General features: G+C 34.2%; 1 long non-coding RNA gene across 2 annotated transcripts in view; it reads left to right on the plus strand.

The window, feature by feature from the left end:
• Positions 1-13676, plus strand: part of LOC114667622 (uncharacterized) — a 50527-nt gene extending 36851 nt beyond the window's left edge. For both annotated transcript variants that reach the window (XR_007933734.1, XR_007933733.1), the window contains exon 3: positions 13140-13676. This is a non-coding gene — a long non-coding RNA (uncharacterized LOC114667622). The remainder of the gene's footprint in view (positions 1-13139) is intronic.
• The last annotated feature ends 650 nt before the right edge of the window (positions 13677-14326 follow it).

Raw genomic sequence — 14326 nt, forward strand, 5'->3', positions numbered from 1 at the left:
CTGCCAGGAGAGGCTGCAGACCCAACATTAAAATAATTTGGTTGAGAAACTGAATGGATGTACAAATACAGAAGTAAAAGAAGCTATAACTTCAAACTTAAGCTTGCTGCTTCTATCTAAGTTGATATTTCTTTTTTCACAGTAATGGCCCATCATGTTACTCCACTATTGTATTGTGTTTAGCCATTTTTTCCTCTTTTACTTTTTAATTTACACTTTCATGTCTTCTTCATCCTGTGATTTAAACAATATTTCTCAAGTATGCTAGTACATCCAAATGTGTTCATGGCTACCAGAGTGATCAGACAGGAATACATGTTGTTTATTCTCATACCTATACATGGGATACAATACATTTTTAAATCAACACTTATTTTACCTCATAGTAGACAACTGGGGTGTAATGAAATGGTGAATTGTTGGAGAAATAAAAGGTAAATGATCCTGACAGGGTCTAGTTTGTTGGACAGTTTCTTTGTGGACAATTTCTTTTTTTCAATGCTGTAGACTGGCAATTAATTAAATCTCCATTAAATATATTGCTCCCATTGAAAGGGGGAACACAAATGGAGAATAAGAAAGAGAGGGAGAGTTTAAACAGAGGGCAGACGACAGTATTTTATAATGAAACAATGGAGAAAGTAAAAAAAGCAGCAAGAGTGTGGCTGCTTATGCGAGAAAGACTGAGACAGGTGACATTTACAAAGAGGAGACGCCATTTTTAAGAGTAAAAAGACAGAGAAACCTTGTTCTCACCAGTGCATAGGAGGGATCAGGCCAAGCAATTGTTAATGCATTCATGTGGCTACAGTACAGCGGCGAGATGCTAATTTATTCATAGGGAATGTGTGTGTGTTTATGTGTGTGTGTGTGTGTCTCTGTGGGTCTGTGTCAGAGGATTGAAAAGGGGTTCACTGTCTGGGGCTGTCTGCCCTGCCATGTGGCAGAAAATGTGTCCAGCATTGTAATAGCACCAGAAAAAACAGTCTGGAAACTGGAAAAATGTCTATTGTTGTTTTCTCTCTCTCTCTCTCCCACCCCGACCCACCTCCTGTCTCATTTCACACATGTAGTATGTTGCTTGATTTTCAATAACAAGAGCTTAACTTGCACTATTTTGTATTTTTGCTATTTATGCATTTTTTTATTCGTTGTTAATTACGTAATTTCACACAGCCCACAAGCCTTTTCATTTTTCAATGCCTGTGTTCTCTGGTATTTTTTTTGTATTGCTGATAAAGTGTTTGATTGTATAAATCTGTGAGAGAATGTTGAGTTAGAAGCCATGACATGCATATTTCTGTACACACTATCACATCTCTCTTTTTGATACCTGTCCACAAAAAAAAAAAAAAAGGAAAATGCAGTTCTACACCCTGGGATTTCTAAACTGATGAGTAAGCTAAAGCTGTAGGGAGAGGATGCAGGCATAAGAAGATGAAAAGGCAACAATCCGACTGACATCAGTTTCAGCTTGTCAGAATAAAGCATGCTGCTATATATGCCATAAGAATAATTTGGGCAATTGATAGTAAAGGAAGCATTTAGTTTATATATGGTACAATTTCTTTACAAATGCAACTACACAGATGACTTAGCAAAAAAAAAGAATTATAGACAAGATTGTATTAAATGGCAGATTAAAGGTAACACCAGCAATTAGGTATAAAGGAGAAATTCTTGCACAATAAAAATGCTATTCAGCATTGCATGAGAAGCGTATTGGTAACTAGCTGTAGGATATATTTGGAGAGGCTGAATACACAACACTTACTAGTGACATTGCCAGTTTTATTTTATTATAGGATTTCAGAGCAAGCCCACAAGTTCTATATATGCTGTGATGGACGACTGGGATTCTGGCCCAGTCGGGATACCTGGAGGATGGAAGGTGTGGGTGAGAGACAGATCGGGGACATGGGACTGGAGCTAGGAAGCTCAGTCCTGTTGGGGACCATAGCCTCAGTGCAAACCAAACCGGGGGGATGCCCTCTCATGTCCTGGGGAAGGTATTGTCTCTCACCCGGACCTTCCATCCTCCAGGTGTCCTGACTGGGACAGAATCCCAGTCGTTCGTCACAATGCTCATGTCAGGAATGTAACTTGGGTGAAGTTGTACTGATGTGTTGAAGGATTTTGAGGCAGTTGAAATTCAATTATTGCTATATTTAACAAAAGCAAACTTTGTTTATAGCTTGCAGCCCATTAACGTGACATTTTGGGAGCTCTTATAGTCATTTGTTATGTAAAAAGTAAACTTTATTAAACTTAATTCAACTTTAAATTCAGATTATAAAAGAAGTAGAATGAGTTTATTCTTCAGATACTGCTAGTCAAAACACAACTAATTGTAAAAACTATTCTGGCTCAATAAGTATTTTCAATCATACAATCTAAGATTATGGAACATAAATGCTCATGTCATAAGATGGGAGGTTGAGCACACCTCCTCTGCAGCCCATATTTTATGTGTGTTCTTATTTGTAATGTGGCTCTGACACTAAACCATAACTGTCTCCCAATGGATATACATACAAACAGGCTGCCATATTGTACCCACATGTTGTTGACATCTGCTCTACTACAAGTTTGTTGCATTTCTACAGTAACCATACAACTGATGGAAGTAAGCAGAGTGAATCAGCAGGTGCTACATAAATAGGCATAAGAGAAATTTATGCCACAGTAGATCACTTGTTAGCAGATAAAGAGAGAAGCCAAAAAGGTAGGCATCTTCCCATTTGTCTTACAACGACTGGTTTACTCTCTCTGGTGGTGACCCTTCCCCCAAGTGGATGCCGCAGCTGTGAAGTTCTTCTTAATCTGGGGATAAGCTTGATTATCCCAAGAAGAGTTGTCCAAGGCTTTGTCAGAGCAACAGGGGAGCTTTCAAACTATTTTTTTTTTTTTTTGTCAGCCATGCACATCTGAAAATCTGGGAATTGGAATTCCTGGGCACAGCTCTGACTTATCTTGCAAACACCAGGAAAGTCTCTCTTTCTTAGAGATCTCAGTCCTAGTTGATCAATGCTGCTGGAGCACGTTACACAAACTGGCTAGCTGTGCTAAGGGAAGGATATGTGCCCAATGAGATGAGGGTGAAGGTCTTCATCATGTTTAACAAAGATTAAATAATAAGTAGAAGATCTCCTCTGTGATTCTTTTAAGCATTTGTAACTCAAGTAATTGTTTCCCATTACTGTAATTTACACAGTTTAGAGACAATTTGCAGGTAATCTTTCATGAAAAATGGCCTTGATTGATAACAAAGAAGACCATGTAACTGTTGTGATAAAAACATTGACAATTGCTGTTTACATAAAGGTACCGAATATGCAAGTTTTCTTTTCCTTTGCTAAGTTGAAATATAATAGTCAGGCAATGAAAAGTCAAGAAAAATGACACCTTTTATTGGCTAACTAAAAAGATTACAATATGCAAGCTTTTGAGGCAACTCAGGCCCTTACATCTTTCATGAAGAAGGGGCCTGAATTGCCTGGAAAGCTTGCATATTGTAATTTTTTTATTTAGTCAGTAAAAGGTGTCATTTTGCTTGACTTCTCACTACATTCATAATGGCTAACACAGTACAACACCCTAGTACTACATAGTCAGGCAAGATATGTTACTATATAGCTATGGAAAATATCATAACCAGTGATAGATAGATAGATAGATAGATAGATAGATAGATAGATAGATAGATAGATAGATAGATAGATAGATAGATAGATAGATAGATAGATAGATACTTTATTAATCCCAATGGGAAATTCACAATATATGGGTTTTTCTGTTTGTTGTGAGGTTATGAAATGTTTATTCCGTGCTGTTTTAAACAGAATACTTATTTATAAGGCATTAATTTGACTTTTTAAACTGCATTCGATCCCCTGGGTTTGTGCTTTCTTTCACACTAAATTTCATGACAGGAAGCTGATAGTCTTTGTTAGGTTATAAGAGCATAAGCACTTGATTCAAAAACTTAGTTGTACACACCTGACGAAAATCTGAGTATGAAGTAAATTCTCATTGATTCCTATCATCACATTAGCAAAATATTCTTCATTTTCATTAGTTTAATCAATTGAAATGAAAACTAAAGTGTGTGGAACATTCATTTGTCTTCCACAAACCCTCATACTGCTTTTTTGTTACCACTTTATCGCTCAGACGTTTGACTACAGCATGGGATAATGTTCTTCTAGCAGAGTGTAGCACAGGTATGCTGTGTAAAGTTAACATCCAGTCACAGGAGTCAGTTTGAAGCTGGGATACACTTTCTTTAGCTCATCAGAGATGTTATATTGACTCTGTGTGATTTGTGTCTAAGAAAAGGTTGATTTTAATTGAAAGGGCAGTTTTGTTTCGTAACTTTTTCTGTCTGTTTTAGGTGATAGCACAGTGCAGTTCATTAAGCTGCTCAACATCGATCATTTTATCAAAATGTAGGCCATGGCAAATTCCTTTGTTCATTTTCATCTAACAATGTTTGCTGTTTGGCAAAAAGAGAATACCAAAGTTCACTTAAATCAAAATGTAATGAGAAAATGATGCTAAATTAATTTCACTTTCAATTTAAAGTCAGAATTTTATGAAATTGTTTTCAAACTAATTGAGATATGACTATGGCAGTAGCATAAAAATTTAATGATTGCTTGGCTCAGGCATTGCTGGACTACATTATCAAATATTTTCTGTCATTTGGTCTTTCATCAGTAGCTTGCCCTATGACCTTAGCAAATGCAAGTCCCTTGGGTCAGTTTTGTAAGTGTCAAGTTACTAATGCCAAGAAACTGTGATCCTCTTAACATTAAACTAGGATGATAGATTATGATTACTCTTTACGCTGCCTTCAGATATTTGAAGTAGCATCAGTTTAATCAATTGCATTTAAGTCACTGAACTGACATTCTCTAGAGTGCCATGAAAGGCCAGCACCAAATGGACAAGTTTAGAGTAAAAACAACTCATTAAATCAGTGGTTCCTTTAATGTCCTACTAATTCTATCATGTAGTTCTGATGAGCCTAAAATATAAACATTTCAGCATAGCCTTATTTTATACCATTGTACAGAAATCACACTAATTAACATAATACATTGTCAGTATTTGAATATAAAAAAAAATCTTACATTGTGAAGTAATGTTTAAAACTATAATGCATTTGCAGCACCCCTTTTGCTGTTACTAAAGTGATGAATATTATTACTATTATATATTTCCTTGCCAATGATTGTTTCTCTCATAAAGTTTTAATCACATTGCCACCTGTTTTTGTCAGATTTTCTTGAATTAAAGCCCTTCAGTATACCATTTAATAACAAAAAAAACCTTTTCTTACAGTAATGTGCATGGAAAACTGTACTCTCTAACAAAGTATCCTACTTTTAGGATTCGATTTTTCCTTTTTAAACTGTACTTTATGATCCCTCTCTGTTTGTTCATTTTCTCTTGCCTCATTTCCATGTCACATTTCTCCATCCCTCTGTATCTGAATGCTGTTTCCATCTCCCCTCCTCCCCTCCCTTGTTCTCTGCATCCCTGAGTGATATCGCCCTCCGCTCCGTCCTGTTGCCAAGGGAGAGGAGGAGGCTTGGCTTAGTAATGCATTGGTGAAAAGGCTGGCCTGTCAATGTGTCTGAGAGGAGTCATCAGGCTGTTCCCCCATGCAGCTGGATGGAGGCATGCAGTACTTACAGGAGGAGCCTGGGAATGTTAGCTTTGTAGAGTTAACGTATCCGTATCTATCTATCTATCTATCTATCTATCTATCTATCTATCTATCTATCTATCTATCTATCTATCTATCTATCTATCTATCTATCTATCTATCTATCTATCTATCTATCTATCTATCTATCTATCTATCTATCTATCTATCTATCTATCCTTCAGTCAGTCATTGCTCACTCCTCTGTCCCCACTATCTAAATGATATACACTTTAGCCACAACCAATGTATCTCCTTCTTTTTTAACATATCAAAATATATCAACAAACAAACATATTCTATCTATCTATCTATCTATCTATCTATCTATCTATCTATCTATCTATCTATCTATCTATCTATCTATCTATCTATCTATCTATCTATCTATCTATCTATCTATCTATCTATCTATCTATCACATGTCTGTGTCTCCAGAAAAAAAAATTGACATTATACTTGGATAACAATTCTATCATAGGTGATTCACACAGCAATGCAGTTTCTAGCCTTAGTTCAAAGTGAATGAAGTGTAATTGTGCTAAAGAGTTTTTGGGGGTAGGGAGGGGCAGTGGTAGTTGTCTGTGTGTGTTTTTCTTGAGGTCTCATTCAAGTTTGAGGTCTAGGAATTGGGAATAAAAGGCAACCTATTTGCATAAGCCACATGCTGTGTGGGGAAAAAAAAGATATCAGAGTAGATAAAAAAGAAATAAATCCTGCTTTGTTAAGATGGATGGAATGACTGAAAGACTAAAGGAAACCAGAACGAGGGGGAATAGTGGTGGTGCGAAGGACTGAACATTGACAGTGAAAGTTTTCTTTCTTTTCTTTTTTTTTTAATAAATCTCCCAGAGGGATTAAATTGTCTAGAAACTTTTTCTTCTTTTTTGGAAAAATGGTCAATGGTGCGGGGAAACTTTCCTTGTACATGAATACCAAATTGGTAGAGAAAGAGATCTTTATTAGTTGTAAGAGTAGCAAAAGGAGACTCTAATCACTGCATGCAGAGGACTTGTTTGAGACAGAAAAGATTTTTCTCTTGGAGGTGTAATACAATAGTGGTTTATGTATATTGCTAAACTCTGAACATTACATGTTTTATTTCAATGATATGATGGGATAATAATAAAAATTAAACATATATATATAAATCACACATTTTTTAAACACAGTATATATATATATATATATATATATATATATATATATATATATATATATATATATATATATATATATATATATATATATATATATATATATATGCCTTTGATTCTTGTAAGTCTAAGCATTATCCTCTGGAATAAAAATACTATTTTATGATACGTGATTTGTTTTTTTTCCCTTCGTGGATCTCCAGCTGCAAATATGCAAACCGTATCACAGACCTTCTCTTCCATATATATATATATATATATATATATATATATATATATATATATATATATAAAAGATGAGAAAAAGGAAAGCAAGGAAAATTTATGCAAATAATGTCCATTATTTTTGACTTTTTTTCATTAAAATTTAAATTTGTTATAATTTAATGTTATCCTAACTGATGGGTGTTGGATTTTATCATGATTTGCATCTTTTTCATTATTACCTAACCTACACTTATTGTCAGTCAGTATTATTGTAATATCTTCATTCTAACATATAAGAAACAAATGCTTTAAAAGAAGCCACTGATAGATAGATAGATAGATAGATAGATAGATAGATAGATAGATAGATAGATAGATAGATAGATAGATAGATAGATAGATAGATAGATAGATAGATAGATAGAACTTTATTTCTTCCAAGAGAAGCTTAACTTTTAAGGAAGCTAAAAATACAGAAATTTAATAATGAAGAACAGCAACAAGACTCTCAAACATACAGAAGAAGTAGAAAAAAGAACAAAACCAATTCTAATTTGGCCAATGATAAGAAAGTGAAGTATTATAAAGATTTACTGCTGTAGGTATGAAGGAGCCCTTTCAGTATTTTCTGACACACTGCTGGACACACTGCTGCTGAATAATTCATTGGCTTAAACTACTCAATATTATTGTGTCATAGAGAGAATGTCCAGCATTATTCATACAAGCCCTCAGTTTTGTTGTCTTCTTTCCACCAGTGCTACCTCCAAGTGCTTCAAGGGGGTGTGTCCATATCTGTGCTTGCTCCTTGAATCAGCTTATTGATTTGGTGGTCCTCTCTTGAAGTGATATTACTAACCACAACTTAGAAACTCTCACTGGACATAACAGAGTTATAGAATATATAAAGGGTGTTATTACTCACATTATAAAACCCAGCCACCTAGGAAAAACACTCTGCTCTGTCTTTTTTTATGTTTATTATATTTCTGTCCTTTCTTATTTTTTTTCTTATATATTCTTATATTTATTGTATATGAGCATCTTCAGATACAAAATAGCATCCAGCCCTGGACAGAAATACAGCCAGTTTCAAGGTAGTCTCACACACATAACTTGTGCCACTGGAAATATGTTGTATCTTCCAATAACCTGACTGTAGATTATAGGAAATGGGAGGAAAATTGAGCTTCCAAGAAGACAGTTCAAGCTGTGCTCAGAAAGTGACCATGCTAGTATTTGAAGCTAAACCTCTATAGCCTTGAAGAAGTAGTGCTAATTACTGTGTTAGTGACATTAAGTTAAATAATGATATTCTTAAATGTTAAATTACAAGTACTGTATATTTTTGAAAACAATAAAAGGAGATATGCACTTTATGAGGTAGAACTGACACAGTCATCATTGCCTTTGCCTAACACTTTAGCAGAAGGGGGTTCACGTCCAGGCCTTGTTAATGTCTGTGAGTTGATACGTTTTTCTTCAATTGTGTATTTTGATTGTAAAAGTAGGAGAGAATGTACAAACACAGGTTGTGATTGACGAGTTCTTTGCCATGAAGAATGAACATTTGAAGATGCATTTCAAACATCCTAAAATGCATTTCACATACCCTAAAATTTAGTGTTTAACACTTTTCATGATATTACATATGAATGCCCTTATATTTTCAGATATTTAGAATACATTATAGGATATCTCAAATGCATTTCAAAATATCGTAAATACATTTTTAGATATTTTACACAAACATGCTACGAATTGTTTATAACTAACCTTGAGATATCTCAAAATCCCTCCTGTGAAATTTCTTATTTATTCATAATGACTTCCTGCCTGTCTTCGATTGACGAGAAGTGATTCTGAGATATATTGAAATGCATTTGAGTTGTCTGAAATGGAAAGGGAGTTACAGGTGTTTTGAAATTCCTGCACATGCATTTTAGAAAACTTTAATTGTATTTTAGATATCAAAATGCCTTTTTATATTTCTCTTAAGTGTTAATTTGCTTTGCCATTAGTAGTACCCCATGCTGGTGGAAACGTTTTGACCTTGCACCTCTCCTGGTTTCCATGGATGTATTGCTATAAAAACATACCATGACTTTCATGGTTTTATAGGTTTATAGACTAATTTTCTCACTTTAGAGAAGCTATGATTCTTTGTACCTATGTTTGAGTACTTGGTTATTGTAGTATTGCCTACCAAATACTATTTAATTTTTAGATGACATTTACAGTATGTGAATATTGTTTTTATTGTCTACAAACATTCCTCATGTATATTAACTGCTATAAGTTTTAGCAACAATGTGCTGTTAAATCTATGTTTAAATTCATATATTGTTTGCAGTTTTAAAAATTTGTATTTGCCAATTACTGTATTCTGCACATTATTCCCTGTCCTTACAAGCCAAACATCATACACAATTGTATGTGCTAAGCCAAAGGTGTCATTTAAAAACCATTTAGGCAAATCGTACTAGAGCTATCTGATTTCAAGGGGAGCAGATGGCGGGAGTGTTGTGCTGCTTAAGAAGGCATGAGGTGTGTTACAGATTAGTGCAGGATTTTCGGCTAGGCTTTTAGATGCTATGTTTTGTATCCCTAGTGCTCATTAAATTCCCCTCATTTAATTTTTCTCCTCCTTCTATAGAAGGCACTGGGCTTAGAGCACAGTCTGTCTGAGTTATGTTAAGGCTGATGGACAGGCTTGTAAAGTCACTAGACAGTAATGGGTTCAGGCATCCTGGAGGGACTCTTGTTAAAACTCAAGGAGAGATGTGCTGTAACTGTTGGGTAGTTAACATGGTTCCCACTTCAATAGAAAGAAATAATACAACATGGCATGAAAATACCTCTTGACTTTTTAACTCAGTTTCCGGAAAAATTGTCCTTTTCAATACATGTGGTGGGTCTGGCTTCAGGTCCTGGCCTGGGCTTTGCCTGTGCAGAAGTTCTTTATGCTTTCTATGTCTCCCTGGGCTTTGCTCCCCAAATCTAAAAGGCATGCATATTAAGTTAAATGGCCGCTCTAAACTGACCCTATATGAATGCTGGTCTGGATATATAACTGGGCCTTGTGATGGACTGGCTCCCCTTTTAAGGTTTGTTAGGGTTTTGCATTTAATGCTGCTGGACTAAGCTTCAGCTCTTGTAACACTAAACTGTATTAAGCAGGTTTCACAAAAGATGGATGGATGAACATTCAGCAACTGTCACTCATATTGCAGATTTTCTAGTCCATCATCTCTCATCACTTATAACAAGATTACAATCTCTGTAGGGGTTTAAAGAGTCAGCCCATTTTGTTTGACCAGTTTTTCTGTTGGGGATTTTCCTTAATTTAGAGTATCAATAAGATGTAACAATCTGCATTTGTTCGCTATTTAAAGATGCAATAATTCAACTCAATCTATAATTCTTTCACATTATATACATTGATGTTATCATTAACATTGTTATATATTTTTCATTTTTGAAGTTATAGTCACCTTAGTTCATGAATTTGTCTAAATTTAAAATAACAATGTTTGTGCCATGGTACCCATTTTACAGTGGCAAGAAAAAGATAGTAATCAGTGTTCCTACAATTATTTGATATAAAATGTAATCTTAATATTACATAAATATAGTTTGAAATATCAAATAACAAAAAAAGCTTAAAAGTTTATGCTTTTATTTAAAACTTGTTCACACATTGATTGTTTTATTGTAATAGTATGTAAACCTATAGATTGCTAAATTAGTAACTATCTTTTGTAGATGACAATAGAATGAAATTATAATCAAATCTAAGTTTAAAAGCCAATTCCAGAAATAAAGGTTGATTTGTTGTCACAATTGTAGCTAAAAGAGGTAAATGATGTTATAATCAGCAGAAAATTCTGCCAGCCCCACAAAAAGCTGATTTGATGCTTATAAGGGTGTAAAGATTATGCCTTCATTTCTAAAGCCTTTCATCTTTATCAGCCCATAGTCAGAGAGAACATGTGAAAACAGAGAATCTTCAACTCCATTGCTATTCTATGCAGAAGTGACCATCTATTAATAGTTACTGAAATAGCAGAGAATACAATAGTATATAAGGTTACAAAGAAACTTACAGTAATAGCTAGAGATTCATCTTCCATTTCTTAAGGTTACCACTCTGGACCCCAGCATAAGGAAAACCTGAACAAAGGTGATATGTACAGGAGGCTACCAAGTAGAAGGGCTATGTGTTAAAAAAATGGTAGTGCTCTCTGTCTTGATATTACCACAGTCCAGTAGTAGCATCATAGGCCCACGGGCAAAACAGAGCACTGGGGCCCCCGTTTTAATAGCAAAACAGAAACATGTGGGCTTCTATGCTTGTGGGGCCCCCGGGCAACTGCCCAGTGTGCCCATGCGATAAGACGGCCCTGTCCAGTAGAACACAAGGAGAATGTTCAACAGACAGATGAGGCAAACTGGAACTTTTTGCCTTATATGAGAAATTCTTTATTAAATTAAAAAAAAAAATTATGTATTTCCTTAAAATCATGAAATGAGTAAAGACAAGTACTGTATAAGGGTTTGAGACCTGGCATGCAATTTCAAACCCAACTGTACAACATTTTACAGAGGTATCAACCATGACTCAACATTTTACATATTTTGAAGAATACAACAGTTTTAAACACACAAATGAATATATAACAGTAAAATACACTTGTCAATTTGTAATTGCTTAAGGAAAAGACTCACCTTAAAATGAATAGTCTGTGCAAAATGGCCCAAATATCAGTGTCTTGATAGTGTCTGTATGTAGTAATGTTTGTTTGTATGTTATTATATTATCAACAAGTCCTGGATATGTATGAAGTTATCAATGGTTAATCGGATAAGGGCATAAATACTGTTATCATCAAAGATCGAGCAACAGATTAGTATGTTCAATAAAGATATAAAAAACTATTAAGTACGTTTACTACTAGTTCTCTGTATTTGTGATTGGGATTAAGATGAAGGTTAGGAATGCAAAAAATGTATGTAGAGTTTACAAATCTTTTATTAATATCTATCTATCTATCTATCTATCTATCTATCTATCTATCTATCTATCTATCTATCTATCTATCTATCTATCTATCTGTCTGTCTGTCTGTCTGTCTGTCTGTCTGTCTGTCTGTCTGTCTGTCTGTCTGTCTGTCTGTCTGTCTGTCTGTCTGTCACCATTAACTCTTCTGTAGCTGTATTCTGGCAGGATCTTCATCATAAGTGTCTGTTCTGTTTTCATGGTGGGGAAATGATTAAAACTCATTACCTCATTCATTTTCTTTTTTGGTTAGACAATTGATATTGTACAGAATAACACTGATAAAACTGATACGTAGCTCATAAAGCCATTTCAAATATACAATTAATCACCCTACTGTGTCTGCATGAGAATGTGTTGATTTTAACTATTATGTTTATATTTTGTTCAAAATTTGAAAAATAATAAAACTACATTTTATTTTTATATGTTGTGATTGAAAAAGGGAACTAAGCAATGATGAGAAAGATGCTGTGACTAATGAAAACACATCATAGCTAAATGCCCTCTACATGATATTTTTACCAGTCATCCATGATCTCATTCATTCACTTATGTTCCCTCAGGGTAGACCTGTGAGTTAAAGGTAGTTAGTTAGCTAGTTCTGTGCCCCTTGTCTCTTGTTTCATCCTCTATGCCATTCATTGCAGGATGCAGGATTACCTTTAAGATTTAAATAAAGAGCAATATGGTAAATTTTGAGTTGTTAACTTACACCTTTCTGAAGGTCAGAATGGCAAAGACTCTAGAATTGCCAAGACAAGTTGTTAAAACAAATGCACACCTGCACATATAGCCTACTAATAGAAAAAGTGTACTGTCTCACAAAAGAAAATGGTCTAGTAGACTGATAGTTCATATTGATATTCTCTTTTATTTGTATGTACTTTATTTGTTTATAGAGATTATAAAAATTAAAAACTGCTTTTAAAAGTTCCATTATTTCATATAGTTTACTAATGACACTTTCATGGCTGGTTTCTTCACATTTCTTGTCTTACAGATCTGCTTTCAAGATGGAATAAAAAAATAAAAACAACAATTCTACCAAAAAAGAATTACCACTCCATTTTATTCCCAGAATTCCTGGACGTTTGTTGGACTACAGGATGGAAAAGATTTGAAGTTACCTGCTGATTATGGATTTATGGATTTTCTGTTAAATACTCCTGGATGGACTATTAAAATTCACAGCAGCACATATAATAACCCTTAAATTCTCCCAGGACAGCAAATAAATTAATGCAAAAAGAGGATGGGAGTTTTCAATTGAAAAGAAAGGGTTCAAAGTATCAAGAAGTTGCTTTGTCAACAGTATTAAAATAACGAAATTCTCCTAATGTATTCCTTCACTTAAAAATTGAACTGTGTATCTGTTTATAAATAAATATGTTTTACTTTGTCATTTTTCTGTTGTGTATTTAAGATGTCACTTTATTTTCTGATTAAACTATGTATGCCACTTTTGCCAAATATATGTATATTTTTTCTTCTGTTGTTAAAGTCTAAATTTGAGTAAATAAAAATGAAATCCAATGTATCAATGCTCTATTAGTACTCTGTAGACTTTAAGTACATTTACATATATTTCACTGTTCTCTTTTAATAGATAGTTATAATAAGATACTATTGAAAAACTAACAGAATTTAGAAATATTTCTGATGAAAGTAGAAAGAAAGTCAGCATTTACCTCGCTCACTTTTTGCTGTTAAATTAGATGCAGAGATATGTTAGCATCCAGCTCCATAATTTTTCAACCAGCCTATTTAATTCAGGGTCACAGGAAGTCAAAGCCAAACGGAATGTAAGGCAGGAGCCAACTGTGTTTAGGGTTACGCACACACCCTCAGCATTCAGGACAAGCTAACACAACTAAGAAGTTACGAAAAACATTTATTTGTTCTGTACCATTTGACACCTAAGGATCAGAAGTTCTCAAAGAGTATAAGTTACAAAATATCAGTCCTGTGTCATTCGTTTAAAGCATTAAAATATTTGTAAACCAAGTATTTACAGAAAGAACAAATACTTGGTATTACAAGAGAAAAAGAGGTTTTGATTGTTCAAGAGGAGCCCAATTTAAATGTACAAAGGACAGTGAGACAATATGCTAGTCTGTGAATCTGAAATGTCGATAACTTAAATGTTTGATGTAGAAAAAAACCCAATAATAATAAAGAAAAAGAGCA

Source organism: Erpetoichthys calabaricus, chromosome 17 (assembly GCF_900747795.2).
Source record: "Erpetoichthys calabaricus chromosome 17, fErpCal1.3, whole genome shotgun sequence".
Taxonomy (NCBI): Eukaryota; Metazoa; Chordata; class Cladistia; order Polypteriformes; family Polypteridae; genus Erpetoichthys; species Erpetoichthys calabaricus.